A 13360-nucleotide genomic window follows, 5' to 3' on the forward strand; every position below is an offset into this window, starting at 1 on the left:
GAAAGCCTCTCGCTTGAGCCAGTGTTTGGTTGGGCTTCAGTAGAAACATGATGGACAACATCAAGTCGGCGGCCGTGGCTTAATGAGTAGAGAGAGTTGTCCGGTAACTGCAAGGTTGGCGGTTCGATCCTTAGTTGCTACATGTCCTATGCCGGAGTCCCCTAACTGCTCCCCGGATGCTTCTCAGCAGCCCACTACTCCCAATAAGCTAGGGATGGGTTAAATGCAAAAGTCAAATTTTGTATATGTATATGACAATAAAATCCTAACTTTAAACTTTAAAAAAAAGAAGACCAGCTGCCTATGTAGGTATAAAAGTTAAAACAAAAACACGATTCTTACTTTCATATGATTAACAAAAACACACTCCAAAATGGATCCCCAGCAATGCCACACACTGGCCCTTTAACTCAAGATCTTGATAAGCCCAGAGCAATGACAGCACGGTGACAAGAATAAATAAAGTACCACATGAGAAAAACAGCAATCACAACCACACAGGGTCACATGTCAGCCAAGCACAAGTGTACACATGTTTGTGCTTACACACACACACACACACACACACACACACACACACACACACACATCCACATCTTGCTTAAAGCACCTTCAGGGCTATCATTACTAATACTGGGTTTATTTATGATGCTTCTCTCAGTGCAAGGAGACAAATAATGGAGCTGCTTTTCATAAAGTCTCTTCAATGGATCCCTAATAGATTTGTCAAATTGACGGAAGGAGAGGAGCTGTTTGGAGGGGAGGGAAATAGACATAAATGGTCTTTGATCAGTATATGTGCATATGAGCATTGTGTGTATGAACACCATGCAGGTCCTATTTAATGTCATGAATGCTAACCATTAGCTATGTCTTCATTTGTCAGCAGCCATCGTGAGCATGAAAACATAGGCGAGGCTGAAACTAATTGTCACTTTCCACTTGGTGTATTTCTTACCTTAACCTGACATGCTTAAAAAAAGATTATGTTTCTCTAAAAATGGCAGTTTTAAAGTCTTAATTATTTACTAGAAGTTGGAAGTTATTACAGATGAAAAGCTTCACATTTTGCGACAAGAAGCTCCGTGTCAGGGCATGTGTGCTGTCACACAGTACATCAGTCAGTTCCATTTCCTTTGAAGTACAATTACATGCTTCATCTCAGGAGCTGACACCCAACACAGTGTCAAACGTTAAAAAGAAATGCAAAGCTGCCTCGTACGAACACAAACTCTGATGACTTACCTTGACATTAACGTGACAAAATGCTCTGAAAGGCATTCCTAAAAATCATCTGCCACCTTTAATATTAGTTGCTATGTAATCGTATGTTTAAAGAAGTGATTTACAAGATGACTGAGTGAGTCAGGCTGCCTTTAGCAAGTAAAAAAGTTTTCAGGTGGCCTGAACTCAGGATTTAAAGAGCAGAAAGATAACTTGGTCCAATGCAAAACCTCAAAAGTGATCAGTAAAATGTTAACTCTTAATAAACAGAGAGCCAATCCAGAGTTACAAGTCAAATACAGGACTTTAGAGCAGTGGTCTTCAACATTTTTCAGGCCAAGGACCCCCAAACTGATAGAGAGATGGAGCAGGGACCCCCGACTATATATATTGTATAAAATTGTGTTTTATATTAAATGGGCCTAGTACCATGTATACCTCTTTATTGTGCATTCAATACTAAGCTATTCAAATAATACACAGGTTCATATATTCATGTCTTTATTTTAAACATGTGCAAGGTACAGTGAGTAGGGAGGCCGTGCCACTGCCATTTATAAACATACCTTGTCAACTGATGCCAATGCCAACATCAACATTGTCTGTCAATTGCATGATAATCATGCATACAAGCTATTCAAATTGATGTTTTCATTTAAAACATAAATGTGGAAACGAAAAATGAGTGATGCACTGCCACTGCCATGCATAAACATACCTGTTATCTTTCAAAAAGTCTTTCACATCTATAGATATTGTTATATTTCGTATAAGGTATATAGGTATGATAACTTCAGGGAAAGTTAATGTCTTCTAAGGCTAAAATATGCCTGATTGATGACTGGTGACAGTGATCTTACCTGCAACCCTGACATCTGCAACACATACACCCGTATCACACTTCATTTAAGCACACATACACTCACATATTGAAGACAAAAACACAGATTTCTATTTATTGGTATATACCTGGAAATATAGATGAAACAACACTCATATTGAATCGTGTTCTGATGTAATCATATTATCATTGTCTGATCATTCTTGTAATTTCTCTCTTTCCCGCTCACAAACACACAAGTGCACACATACACACTAACTGAACACACAAAGCAAAGGTCACTGGCTGACTGCACGTCGCTCCAAGATAATGAAACAAACAACTCAATCTGTTGGGTGCCGGCAAACCCAGAACACTCTCTCACATTTAAAAGAAATTGAAATAAACAAAATGAATAGATCTGTAAATGTGCCCCAAACATCCCCACCCCCACCCCATACACTTGCCTACCCAAACAAATACACACACACACACACACACACACACACACACACACACACACATCCCTCACAGTGCCCAACAGTGTTCACTCAAGAGTCGGAAGTGTGCTCTGGCCACAGCTCAATTTGTCCGGTAACTAAAGGTCACAATGAGTGTGTTTTACCAGGGAGTCGGTATTTCAGAGCTCATTGGCTCCCCTTTACTTCTTGCTTACACCTCAGTGTTGAAGGCAGCAATTTATAGACAGACAGAGAAAAGCAGCAAGAAAGTCTGCCAAGCCAATTCCATACCAACTATAGAAATAGGAAAGGGAAAAAGTACATCATTCAGTCAGCTCGGACGGAGGTGAGGTCTCAATCAGACACTTTCAAGAAAATCTCACAAATTTTTCACCTGAGAAAGTTAGGTGTGAAAATAACCAATGCTAAAGGTGTCAGGTGTGAAATGAATCTTGTTTAAGCAAGAATACAGAGCAAAATAACTGTATTACAATCAATGTATTGGTTATTTTATGTCCTTTAGCAACACCTAGTGGTGATTGTGAATAGCTGCTTTAAACAGGAAGTGAGCTAATTGTAAATAGTCAGAGTAACAGGAAGTGATGTTCAGGAAGTTCCGTGTGCTCATTGAGCATCTCAGTGTTCAGTCCTTATAATCCTGTGCCTTAAAGTCCACAAAAACGGCTTCATCCGTAAGTCTGCTACTATTTACAGTTATATAACATGTTTACATTCATATTTCTTTGGTTTGACTACAGTATTGTTGATGTTAGTTTGCTGTCAACTACATATGTATGTAGTATCTAGTGGTTAAAGCATTAGTGCTTGTGTATATGTTATTTGCTGTTGTATCTCATCCTTCATTACGTATATTGAAATACATTTGAATGCCTGTCCACTTTGGTTTGTGCTAGTAGCATTTTATACTGATGTATAAAGATAATATTTCGTATTTACAAAGCCACTTACTTTTCGTATTGTGCTCTTTTCCAGTTTTACAAAAATTACATATTTTCCTCCATTAAATCCTGCCAAATACAACAACCTGTCTGTTCCTTGGAGAATACGGTGCTGGAAAATCTATTGTCGAGCTGAAAACTATGTTTCCTAAAACAACTTTTAGTGAGGATAGCACACTAACCCTACTGAAGATAAACTAGGAGTAAGGCATATATCTGAAAGTTGACTACTTGTTAGAGCTAAACCAGTCTAAATGTACCCAAGCTAATCATGCAGCAGGTGCACTACCTACATTTGTACCAACTTCACATATTCTGATTAAATGCCAGGGTTGGTAATCTTGAGAGGGGTAAACGTAAGCAAGAGCACACTACATTTTTTAAATGACACAACGAAAATACCCAGCCTGGTGTTGCCAATTCCAATGAAAGTAGCTAGCAGTACTAGCTCTAAAAGTTTCTAAATCTAGCGAGAAAGTCGCCAAGTCAGCAACACTCACAGCCCGTCACTTCAGGACTCCCTCCAAAGCCACTCCCCCAAAATCAGCATTATAAACGTAACCACACACACATGACTGCTGTTAGTCACAGCTGTTAAACTAGAAGTTTGTTGAAGAGTCGGGTGATGCACAATGAACGCACAAGCAGAATGTGCACAGTTGGACCGGCATATAGGCCGATGGTGACCAGACGTCCCAGTCCCACAGAAATACTTGAAATGACCACGACCGATTAACAGAGCATTAAGTGACGGTGGCATATAATGTGTTACAATTACGTTAGCACCACACCGGTCTCGAACTCTGATCTCATGGTTGAAAGTCCTGGGTGTCCTGCTGGGATTTTCACACAAGACGTCTAGATAGCAATATACAAAGCACGCATATTTAAAAAAAATAAATAAATAAAAAATATGCGTGCTTTGTATATTGCTATCTAGACGTCTTGTGTGAAAATCCCAGCAGGACACCCAGGACTTTCAATATGGACTCATAAGCACATACATTTGTGCGGTACACCTAGCGGTCCCAGTTCGCAGGTTTGAAAATATGGTCACCCTTTAGGCTGTCCAATCATTTTATTCGGGCCAAATAAAATGTTTGGACAGGCTTATTACGGTCCTTTGACAGACACAGATAACTGAATCTTTCTTCTTTTCCGGCAGAGCATTTGATTTATTGATTGCTGTCGGAATGTAAAACAAATTTCTACAAAATAACAGAACATGTTTTTGAAGCTTACCAACCCTAACTTTTAAGAGAGTCTTAATGGAACACTTTGACAATGCCCATTTTTGCCAAACAGCTCTGTCACACTGACACTGTTACCTACCGGTCAATTACGGTCTGTAGTGCTTTCTGAATCTGAAGCAGTCCGCATATATTACCTCCCTAAACCAACCTTTTTGTATGAAATGTTGGCCATCTTAACAGTTTTTGACCATATGTTGCTGTTCTAGAATTGTTTGTCAGTTACTGAACAGCCTCAGAGGCATTATCGCTATCCGGCACGGACAACGCAAGAAAGACATCAGAGCTGTGGCATATACTGGATATGTGGCTCCGAATAAAACAATTAAATGCATGTGTTTCTTGTTGATAGGAGAGATTTTAACTGAAAAGTGTGAATGAGGCCTATAGGAAAGGATGACAATTAATTCAATTAAAGTGCCAGGTTTCATTTGATGTACATCACATTAAAATATTCTGTCTTCATATAGAATCATTCTTCCTTCTGTCAGAATCACACTGTGGCTGTCTTACACAATAAATATGAGGAATGTGAAGGCAGTAAAGAGGGCGTATCTGCATTGACAGGATAGCATTTCTGTGACCTGGGAATTGTGAAAAAGAGACGCCGCCTCAAAGAGATTGCCTCAACTTCAGCTAAAGCAACGGCAATCACATATTCTACAACAAACTGAGGAAATGTCACAGGAAGGAGAAGAAAGTTAACATTTTTGAGTTGTAGATTGTTTGGTTTTCACCAGAGAGCAGCTTTAACCATCTGTATGGTTCCTACGTACAGTGTGTTCTAGATTTACTCCGTTTGATGGGACACTGTCTCTGAATTAACATGCAGGGGACACTCAACAGCATAGGACTGAATGAGGAGAGGAAAGGTCGGGGCTTGACAACACAGTAAAAGGAAGCTGCACTTTTATTATCCCAGTCCTCACATGTAACAGTGTGACAACGCAACAATCCCTCCTCTTCCACAGACGCAATATCACACATCAAAATGAGTACGCCAGCCTCACAAATCCAGACCTTCTCTTAATTCCAATTTTACTTGTGCTTTAAAATTCACTCTTCTGTGTTCACAAAACAAACAACTTGAAAACCAGACACTCCCAGAGGTATCACTCAAGATTTTGGCCATGCATTTGTTGTTGTTTTTTTTCTCCCAATCTACAGTAACATTAAGTTTAATTAGCTCAACAAAGGATCAACTGTCCTCCATTGACATCACTCCAGGGATGGCTCTCCAAAGGAAATGAATTCTTACCACTTTCTGCAGTTCTGTTATATGTGAAAGATGCCTCATATACATCATCTTTTACACTAAGATTAGTCATTTGGGGCTATTTTACAGGACTTGTGCATTTCATCTGTACTGTAACACATATTTCCATTTCATATTTTGTTTTGCTTTTATTGTACAGATGAGGAGTGTAGTGGCAGACTGGATATGGGAAAGAGAGAGAGATGTGACGAGCAACAAAGGTCCCCTGGTTGACATTGAACCGGGGTTCTTATCCACCAACTACGATGCTAACTGGCTGACTAGTCTGAGTCACTATGTGCCATCATCGTACCTCTCCGGCTAAATTCACAATATTAGACCCGGCCAACCATTTTTAGTTTCCTGTCTGTTTATTCATTTGTCTGGTTTTATAGCTGTGTCATGAGAGCCCAGCTGATGGAGATCCTGATACAAACCTCATTGTGGAGCCTTTCATAGTGAACTACTTTCTTCTGAAACATTCCTGTCTGTCTCCACATACAAGGATGGAACTGAACAACAAGGTCTGCAGTTTATGTTGGAAAAGCCTTTTTACTTATTTACTATTGCTTTACTTTTAAAAGCTTTCAACTTAATTCAGTCATATTTTGATGCTTTGATTGCCATCAGTCCAAATGCCATGGATCGGCATTGTGCTGAGGTGAGCTGAAGCGGAAAGCTCAGGACCTGGAGAAAATCACACCATTATCTCAAAAGTGAATAAAAGGAAAAAGATATTCCCTGGTGTTTTTGGGCTTCAAGACATGGCCTCAGATATGCACACACACACACACACATTCAGTGCCTTGAGGTATCAGCTTGCCTTTGTGCAGAGTTGAGTCGTCAGGGCTGTCCTTATCATTGCTTGATGATAATAAAGCAGGTGGGATGCGTTTCTCCCACATGGAGAGCAGATAACAAAGAAAGTGTTAGAATGTCTGAGATACTGTGCCGGAGACCAGCCTTCCATCCTCTCCTCCCTCCTTCCCTCCCGCCACCCTCCCCTTCTTCTCCTCTGTTCCCTTTTGTTGTTCGAGAGACACATTAGATCGTGTTGCAGAAGAAAAATGCGAATAGACGACAGGTGATACCATATCTGCTTGCAGGTAAGAAATGTCAGATAGTATTAAGGGGAGAAAAAAGCTGAGAGAGAAAGAGCTGGGGAAAATCAAAGAGCTTCAGGTGCAAAACAATGTCAGAAAGCTGGAAATATTAATGTGTCATTTGTATGAAAAAAGGAGCTTTTTTTATATGCTTTGCAGGAAGGCATAGAGGAAATATGTACATGAATCACATGAAAAGACCTACAAGCAAAAATGGTTAAATGTGTTTTTTAAAGATTAAACTAAGATAACAGAATAACAGAAAACGTGAAAATATCCAGACAGCTGAAGAGACTTGAAGACGGGTCGGAAAGGTAATAATAATAATATGAATATTAATAATGACAATAACTCTGTCCATGCAGCACACACACATACACCACAGTACCACAGGGAGAACTTTGTAGTTTCTTAACAACTGAAGTTGGTCATATTTCACTGCTGTCAGGTGAAAAACAGGAAATTAATAAAATAATTTAAAAAAAGACAACTTTGTGTTATAATAAGCGGCCAGCTGTTGAGATGATGTAACACCCTCTGGTGTTGTGCTGACTCGTGGCAAACTGCAACCAGAGAAGACTTTGGGGGTTTAAATTATATTTACCAAATGGACCTCTAAGTGTTTTTACTTAATTTGTGTCTGTGGAAGGACATGTTCTACAAATGTGCAGTCGGCCCTTAAATTCTGGGCTGCAGACATCCATGCGGACCCTCGTGGACATATGCAGATGATGAAATATACGTCAAGTGGACCCTCACAGACCCCCATGGCTACGTAAGTGAGTGAATGATGTAAATGAGCCCAGCTGTTGAATAAAATGTGATGCTGGGCTACTCAACCTCGCTATCTTTAGTTACCTGTAGTCACTAGCCATTCCCTCCTCCCATATGTTTACCTCTAAACCTCCCAAAAATACACAGTGCATGAAGTCAAACACAACCTTTTTCAGCTGTGCCAATATTCTTTTGTTCTTGGCGACGTAGTGGTATTAATTCAACAGTTATTTCTAACTGGACAGAACAGCCAAACTACTGACTTTGAGTTATTCAATTATGCGAACAGTCAGCTTCCAGTTGTGAACAGTCTGAAAGTTCTCAGGGTGCATCAAATAGGATCCATAGATGTATATACAGCCCACTCCCCGTCTTAGGTCTATGTGGCTGTAGTTATGGTTACTAGAGTAAGAAAGTCTGCGAAGGGGGAAGGTTAGGATGGATGGAAGGACTTTCTTATGTAACGTACTTAACTGGCATGTACATAATGTAGCCTGCTTAACTACGTAACAAAAATGCTTATTTAAAGGGACAGTGTGTAACATTAAGGGGGATTATTGATAAGCCCACGTTACCAGTGCTTTTATTAGTACTTTTAATGCTTTGGTGTCATTTATTATCACACTGTCGAACCTTCTCTGCTCTCTGTTGGGTTGAGCTCCTCCAAATACACACACACACGTAGACACAAACACACACACACAGACACACACACACACACACATAAACACAAACACACACACGTAGACACACGCACACACATAGACACAAACACACACACACATAGACACGAACACACACAAATAAACACAAACACACACACATATAAACACACACTTAGACACAAACACACACACACAAATAAACACAAACACACATACAGACACAAACACACATACACAAACACATAAACACACAAGCATAGACACAAACACACAGACAAACACACACACACACATAAACACACAAGCATAGACACAAACAGACGTAAACACAAACACACACCGACACAAACACACACATAAACACACAAGCATAGACACAAACAGACATGAACACAAACACACACACACACGTGAAGTGTGAGCAGTTATACTGCTGTGGTGAAGGGATACTCAAGTTGATGGCAACTACACTTAAAATAAAATATTTGCGAGTAAAAAGCTAAAACTTTATTAATACATTTTTTTAACAAGCAGGAACATGTAAACGAAAGTGAAACCTAATTCAATCAATCACCACCGCTGTGTTTACACAAGCACAGCATGAACGATTGGCCAAAAGCTTTTCTGTTTTTTGTAAACTTCTCTGCTGGCTAAGACAAAGCAGCCAGGAGGACAGAGGACAGAAGACAAGAGGACAGAAGACAAGAGGACAGAAGACAAGAGGACAGAAGACAGGAGGACAGAAGGACAGAGCACAGGAGGACAGAAGACAGGAGGACAGAGGACAGAAGACAAGAGGACAGAAGACAGGAGGACAGAAGGACAGAGCACAGAAGGACAGAAGACAGGAGGACAGAGGACAGGAGGACAGAAGACAGGAGGACAGAAGGACAGAGAGGACAGGAGGAGAGAAGACAGGAGGACAGAGGACAGGAGAAAGGACTGATACTGACGGACGTCTGTGTTCTTCATTCTTTATAAACTTCACTCTTATTTATTCTATTAACATTTTACATGTTTCCTGTCAGATATGAATGACTTTAGTGACTTTGTTGTCTGCTCTAGAAACAATATTAAGATATATTTTAAATGAAGCTGAAGTTGCTTCCCCTCACACGAGCAAGAAGCCCTCTATCTCAGCTAGAAGAACGCCAGTACCAGGCTTCCCTCTCTCCTAGCTCCGACAGGTAGTAAGTCTAAGTTAGCCGCGATCATGTCACCCGCCAGAGGTGGCCACGCCAGAAGAATCAGGCTCATCCCGAGCTCTGCCGGCGAAGAGGAAGAACGTCATATCCCGTACTCTTTCTCCACCAGCAACTCCTGGCCCTCTAATGCTAACAATGACGCTATCATCACCCTGCAGTCACTGGGTAGCTCCAGCCACACCATCGATGCTGGCCTTCAATCTCTGGTAAACGATGCAGCTTCTACTACATTGTCACCAATGTGACATGCGGCAACCAGCTGCCATGCTGAATTAGCTCCACATGATAGTTCAGACTCCTCGCTGCTTAAACTGAAACTTTGATTCCGCTCCTCGGCATTCCCCTGACAGAGAGGAAACCATGAGTCCAGGCACACGCCTGGAGTTCCGTGGCATCACTCTCGACTCAAGCCACATGAAAGCATCCCTTTAGTCGTGAAATTGGAGCGCATCCGCAAGTTTACAAATGTAATTGCGCAGAAATAAAAATGACGAAGCAAAGCTTAATTTATCCTCGCCATAGTGATGACGACGCGAGGCGTGTACGTTGTCACGGCCGGTGCGTAATGCGGGTCGGCCCGCAAGTGGTCACGTGCTTGGTTGTGCACCTCCAAATTTTTCACAAATAGTTCACTGATAAAACACTATTAACATGTTTGGGGATTAAATGGGCTAATTTGTTTTAAGATGCTTCATAAACAAGAGATGTTAATGTGTTAATTTGAGTCAAATATTTTGCAGCCAAATCAAATAGTTTGTTTCTTCATGATACATTTATTACTTGACTTCTTTCCTTACAGGGCTTGCCAAAGGTAATAAGCAGTCCATGGATATGAGTTTACAGATAATTAAATATCATTTCTTGACATTGTGGAGGTTGGTTTATGGCTTTTGGCAGTTATACCTACAGACTATGGGCATATTCACCTCAATGCTTTGAATATTCGCTACGGTCTCTGGACATATGAGACACTGGTTTTAAACTACCGTGGGAAGAATGAACATTTAAGAGCCTGTCCATTATATAGATAAAGGCTCTGGTTAAGCTGTCTACATTCCTCTTTTTGGGAAATGCATGTGTAATAACTTCTCTAACTACAACAAGGGTGCGTGCTCTGTAATTGTGGCTCCTGCAGACTTTCTTTTTGCCCTTTAAATCCATGAATGACTACCTACGTTTACCACCTACTACTTGCTTTACTTTATCACTAAAGCTACTTTTCGCATTCTATTTTTCAAGAGGATCTTCTTGCATCACGGTATAATGCCATTGCATTCCAGTCTGTTCATTTGAATACTATTCTCGAGTCTAAAGTGACCATGTTCTACATTTGCTGGTCTAACGTAACTGTTTTCCATTTCCCAAAAGAAAAGAAGGTCTGAGTTGCCCAATTTCTCATTTCCCAGTCTGAGTTGACCTGTCAAGATTGACACAATTTCTCATTTACCGGCCTGAGCGAACCCGATGTAGTTGTGCTGAGGCTGTGACCCCCAACTGTCCTGTGCCACGGTCTAAACGTAACCCCCGACTTTTCTGTTCTGCGGTCTAACATGACCCCAACCTATCCTTTTTTGCGGTCTGTCGAGACCCCTGCTATCGTTTCTGGCATCTGTTAAAATCCCACCATACTTTACTGTGGTCTATCTAGACCCGCACTATCCTGTTCTGCGGTCTATCGAGACCCCCAAATCCAATTCTGTGATCCATCGAGACCCTACTCTATCCTTTGCTATTGTTAACTTGACCCCTTGTAACTGTGGTTTAACATCAACTCATGCAAGCTCACCCTAACAAGTCCAACCCTTAAACTTTCTCTCATGACACATTTTCCATTTATTTATTCATATAAAATAAATCTATTTTGGGGGGATTCTGCCTTAAATAACCTCAGCATCACTACCCCTCTATTATCCTACTTCGGGATGGAGTCCAATTGCCAAAGACTTTGCACTTTTCAATGTGTAATAAATGATTGTTGAATTCTAACGAAGTCTCTCCTGATTGAAATATGAATTCTGTTCTATATATTTATATTTGTTTTTAAAATTCTATATATATCGTTAAAAGCAATTATTTACCTGTAGAAGAGCAGAGTATTGATGAGAGTAGCTCCTCGTAGTACTAAAATCCTAAAGATAACTCTCCCTACCTGAACACACTTGGAAAGGGGGGGGGGTGAGCAGAGGGGGATTTAGTTGGTTGCAATCTACAACACACCACTAGATGCAACTAAATCTTACACACGATCCTTACCTAAGCCTTCCTAAGTCCTTTTGTTGCTGGAAGTTTATTTGGAAAAGACAGTGAATGCATGTAATGAGCGGAAATGAATGCGTCAAATCTAACGCTAGAGGGTAACACCATCCATCCAGCAGTCTATGAGATATTTCACTGCATGAGTTAAAATTAATAAAAAAAATAAAACAATAAGTCCTTGAGATCCCAAACTTTAATGCAATCCATTCAATAGTTGTCATGATCATTTCACTCAAAACCAGAAATGTGAATCTCATGGTGGTGCTAGAGCAATTAGGAATCATCTACTGCGGACCATGAATGTTAAAAAACAGGACGACCACGCACTAAACTCTGATCGTTGTATGGAGTCCCTGTAATTGAAACCACACCCATTTTTTTGAAGCATGTTTACCTTGGTTGAAAACTGACTCATGGAGATTGTACATACATGCCAATCTAATAACTGACATACTGGTTTTTACTCTGCACTAAGGTGATGGAGTGCAACCCCTCGAGCCCTACCGCTAACATGGTAAACATCTACCATATCAAACCCTTCAGTACAGCTGAAACATTACCAAATGGACAGCCTTACCTCTTTAGTCTTCTATATTACTGGGCCACAGTCAGTTCTTCAATGTATTTCTGTGGTTGCTAGGAGATTTATCAGACAACTGTGAAGGTTTTACTGAAACTGTCAAAAAAAATGTGATTTTTCTCTCTTCATTCAGCCTTCCAGCAGGCTTTGTGCACTCAGGATACATTTGCACTGAGCTGTTTGAGGATTTATTGAGTCTTCATGTAAAGGCGACCTACTGTATAAGTGCATCCACCTTGTCCTGATGCTACACAAAGTGATTCTCAAGAAGAGCTGCTAGCCTTGAAGTGTATATGAGGTGAGCTCCATTAGTAATCCATTGTGGAAGGACTTTCTCTCTGTCCCTCCCTTCAGACTCTCTCTCTCTCTCTCTCTCTCTCTCTCTCTCTCTCTCTCTCTCTCTCTCTCTCTCTCTCTTCATGCATCTTAATCTCACTCTTGTTCCTCCTCTAGCTTTTGCCTCAGCTGGTGACATTGTGGCTTCCTGGAGAATTTGGACTTGGACAAATACTGATAGCATTGTTACATCCAAGCTAGAAACAAGAAATACAAAAAAAAATAATGAGATTGCAGTTATATAGGCTACAGTAAATGGTATGAAAAGGATGCTTTGCTTCATGGTCAGATATGCATCATATGTGATGGAAGAAGTATTCAGATCTTTGGAAAGCAATAATACACAGTGTAATGCCACTGAATGCCACAACTCTTGCATCGTAAAGAAAACATTTATTAAAAGTTATTTTAATAAATAACACGGGGTGACCATGGCTCATGGGGTAGAGAGGGTCGTCCGGTAATCACAAAG

This window comes from Anarrhichthys ocellatus, unplaced genomic scaffold (genome assembly GCF_004355925.1).
Source record: "Anarrhichthys ocellatus isolate YVR2014 unplaced genomic scaffold, GSC_Weel_1.0 scaffold94, whole genome shotgun sequence".
Classification (NCBI taxonomy): domain Eukaryota; kingdom Metazoa; phylum Chordata; class Actinopteri; order Perciformes; family Anarhichadidae; genus Anarrhichthys; species Anarrhichthys ocellatus.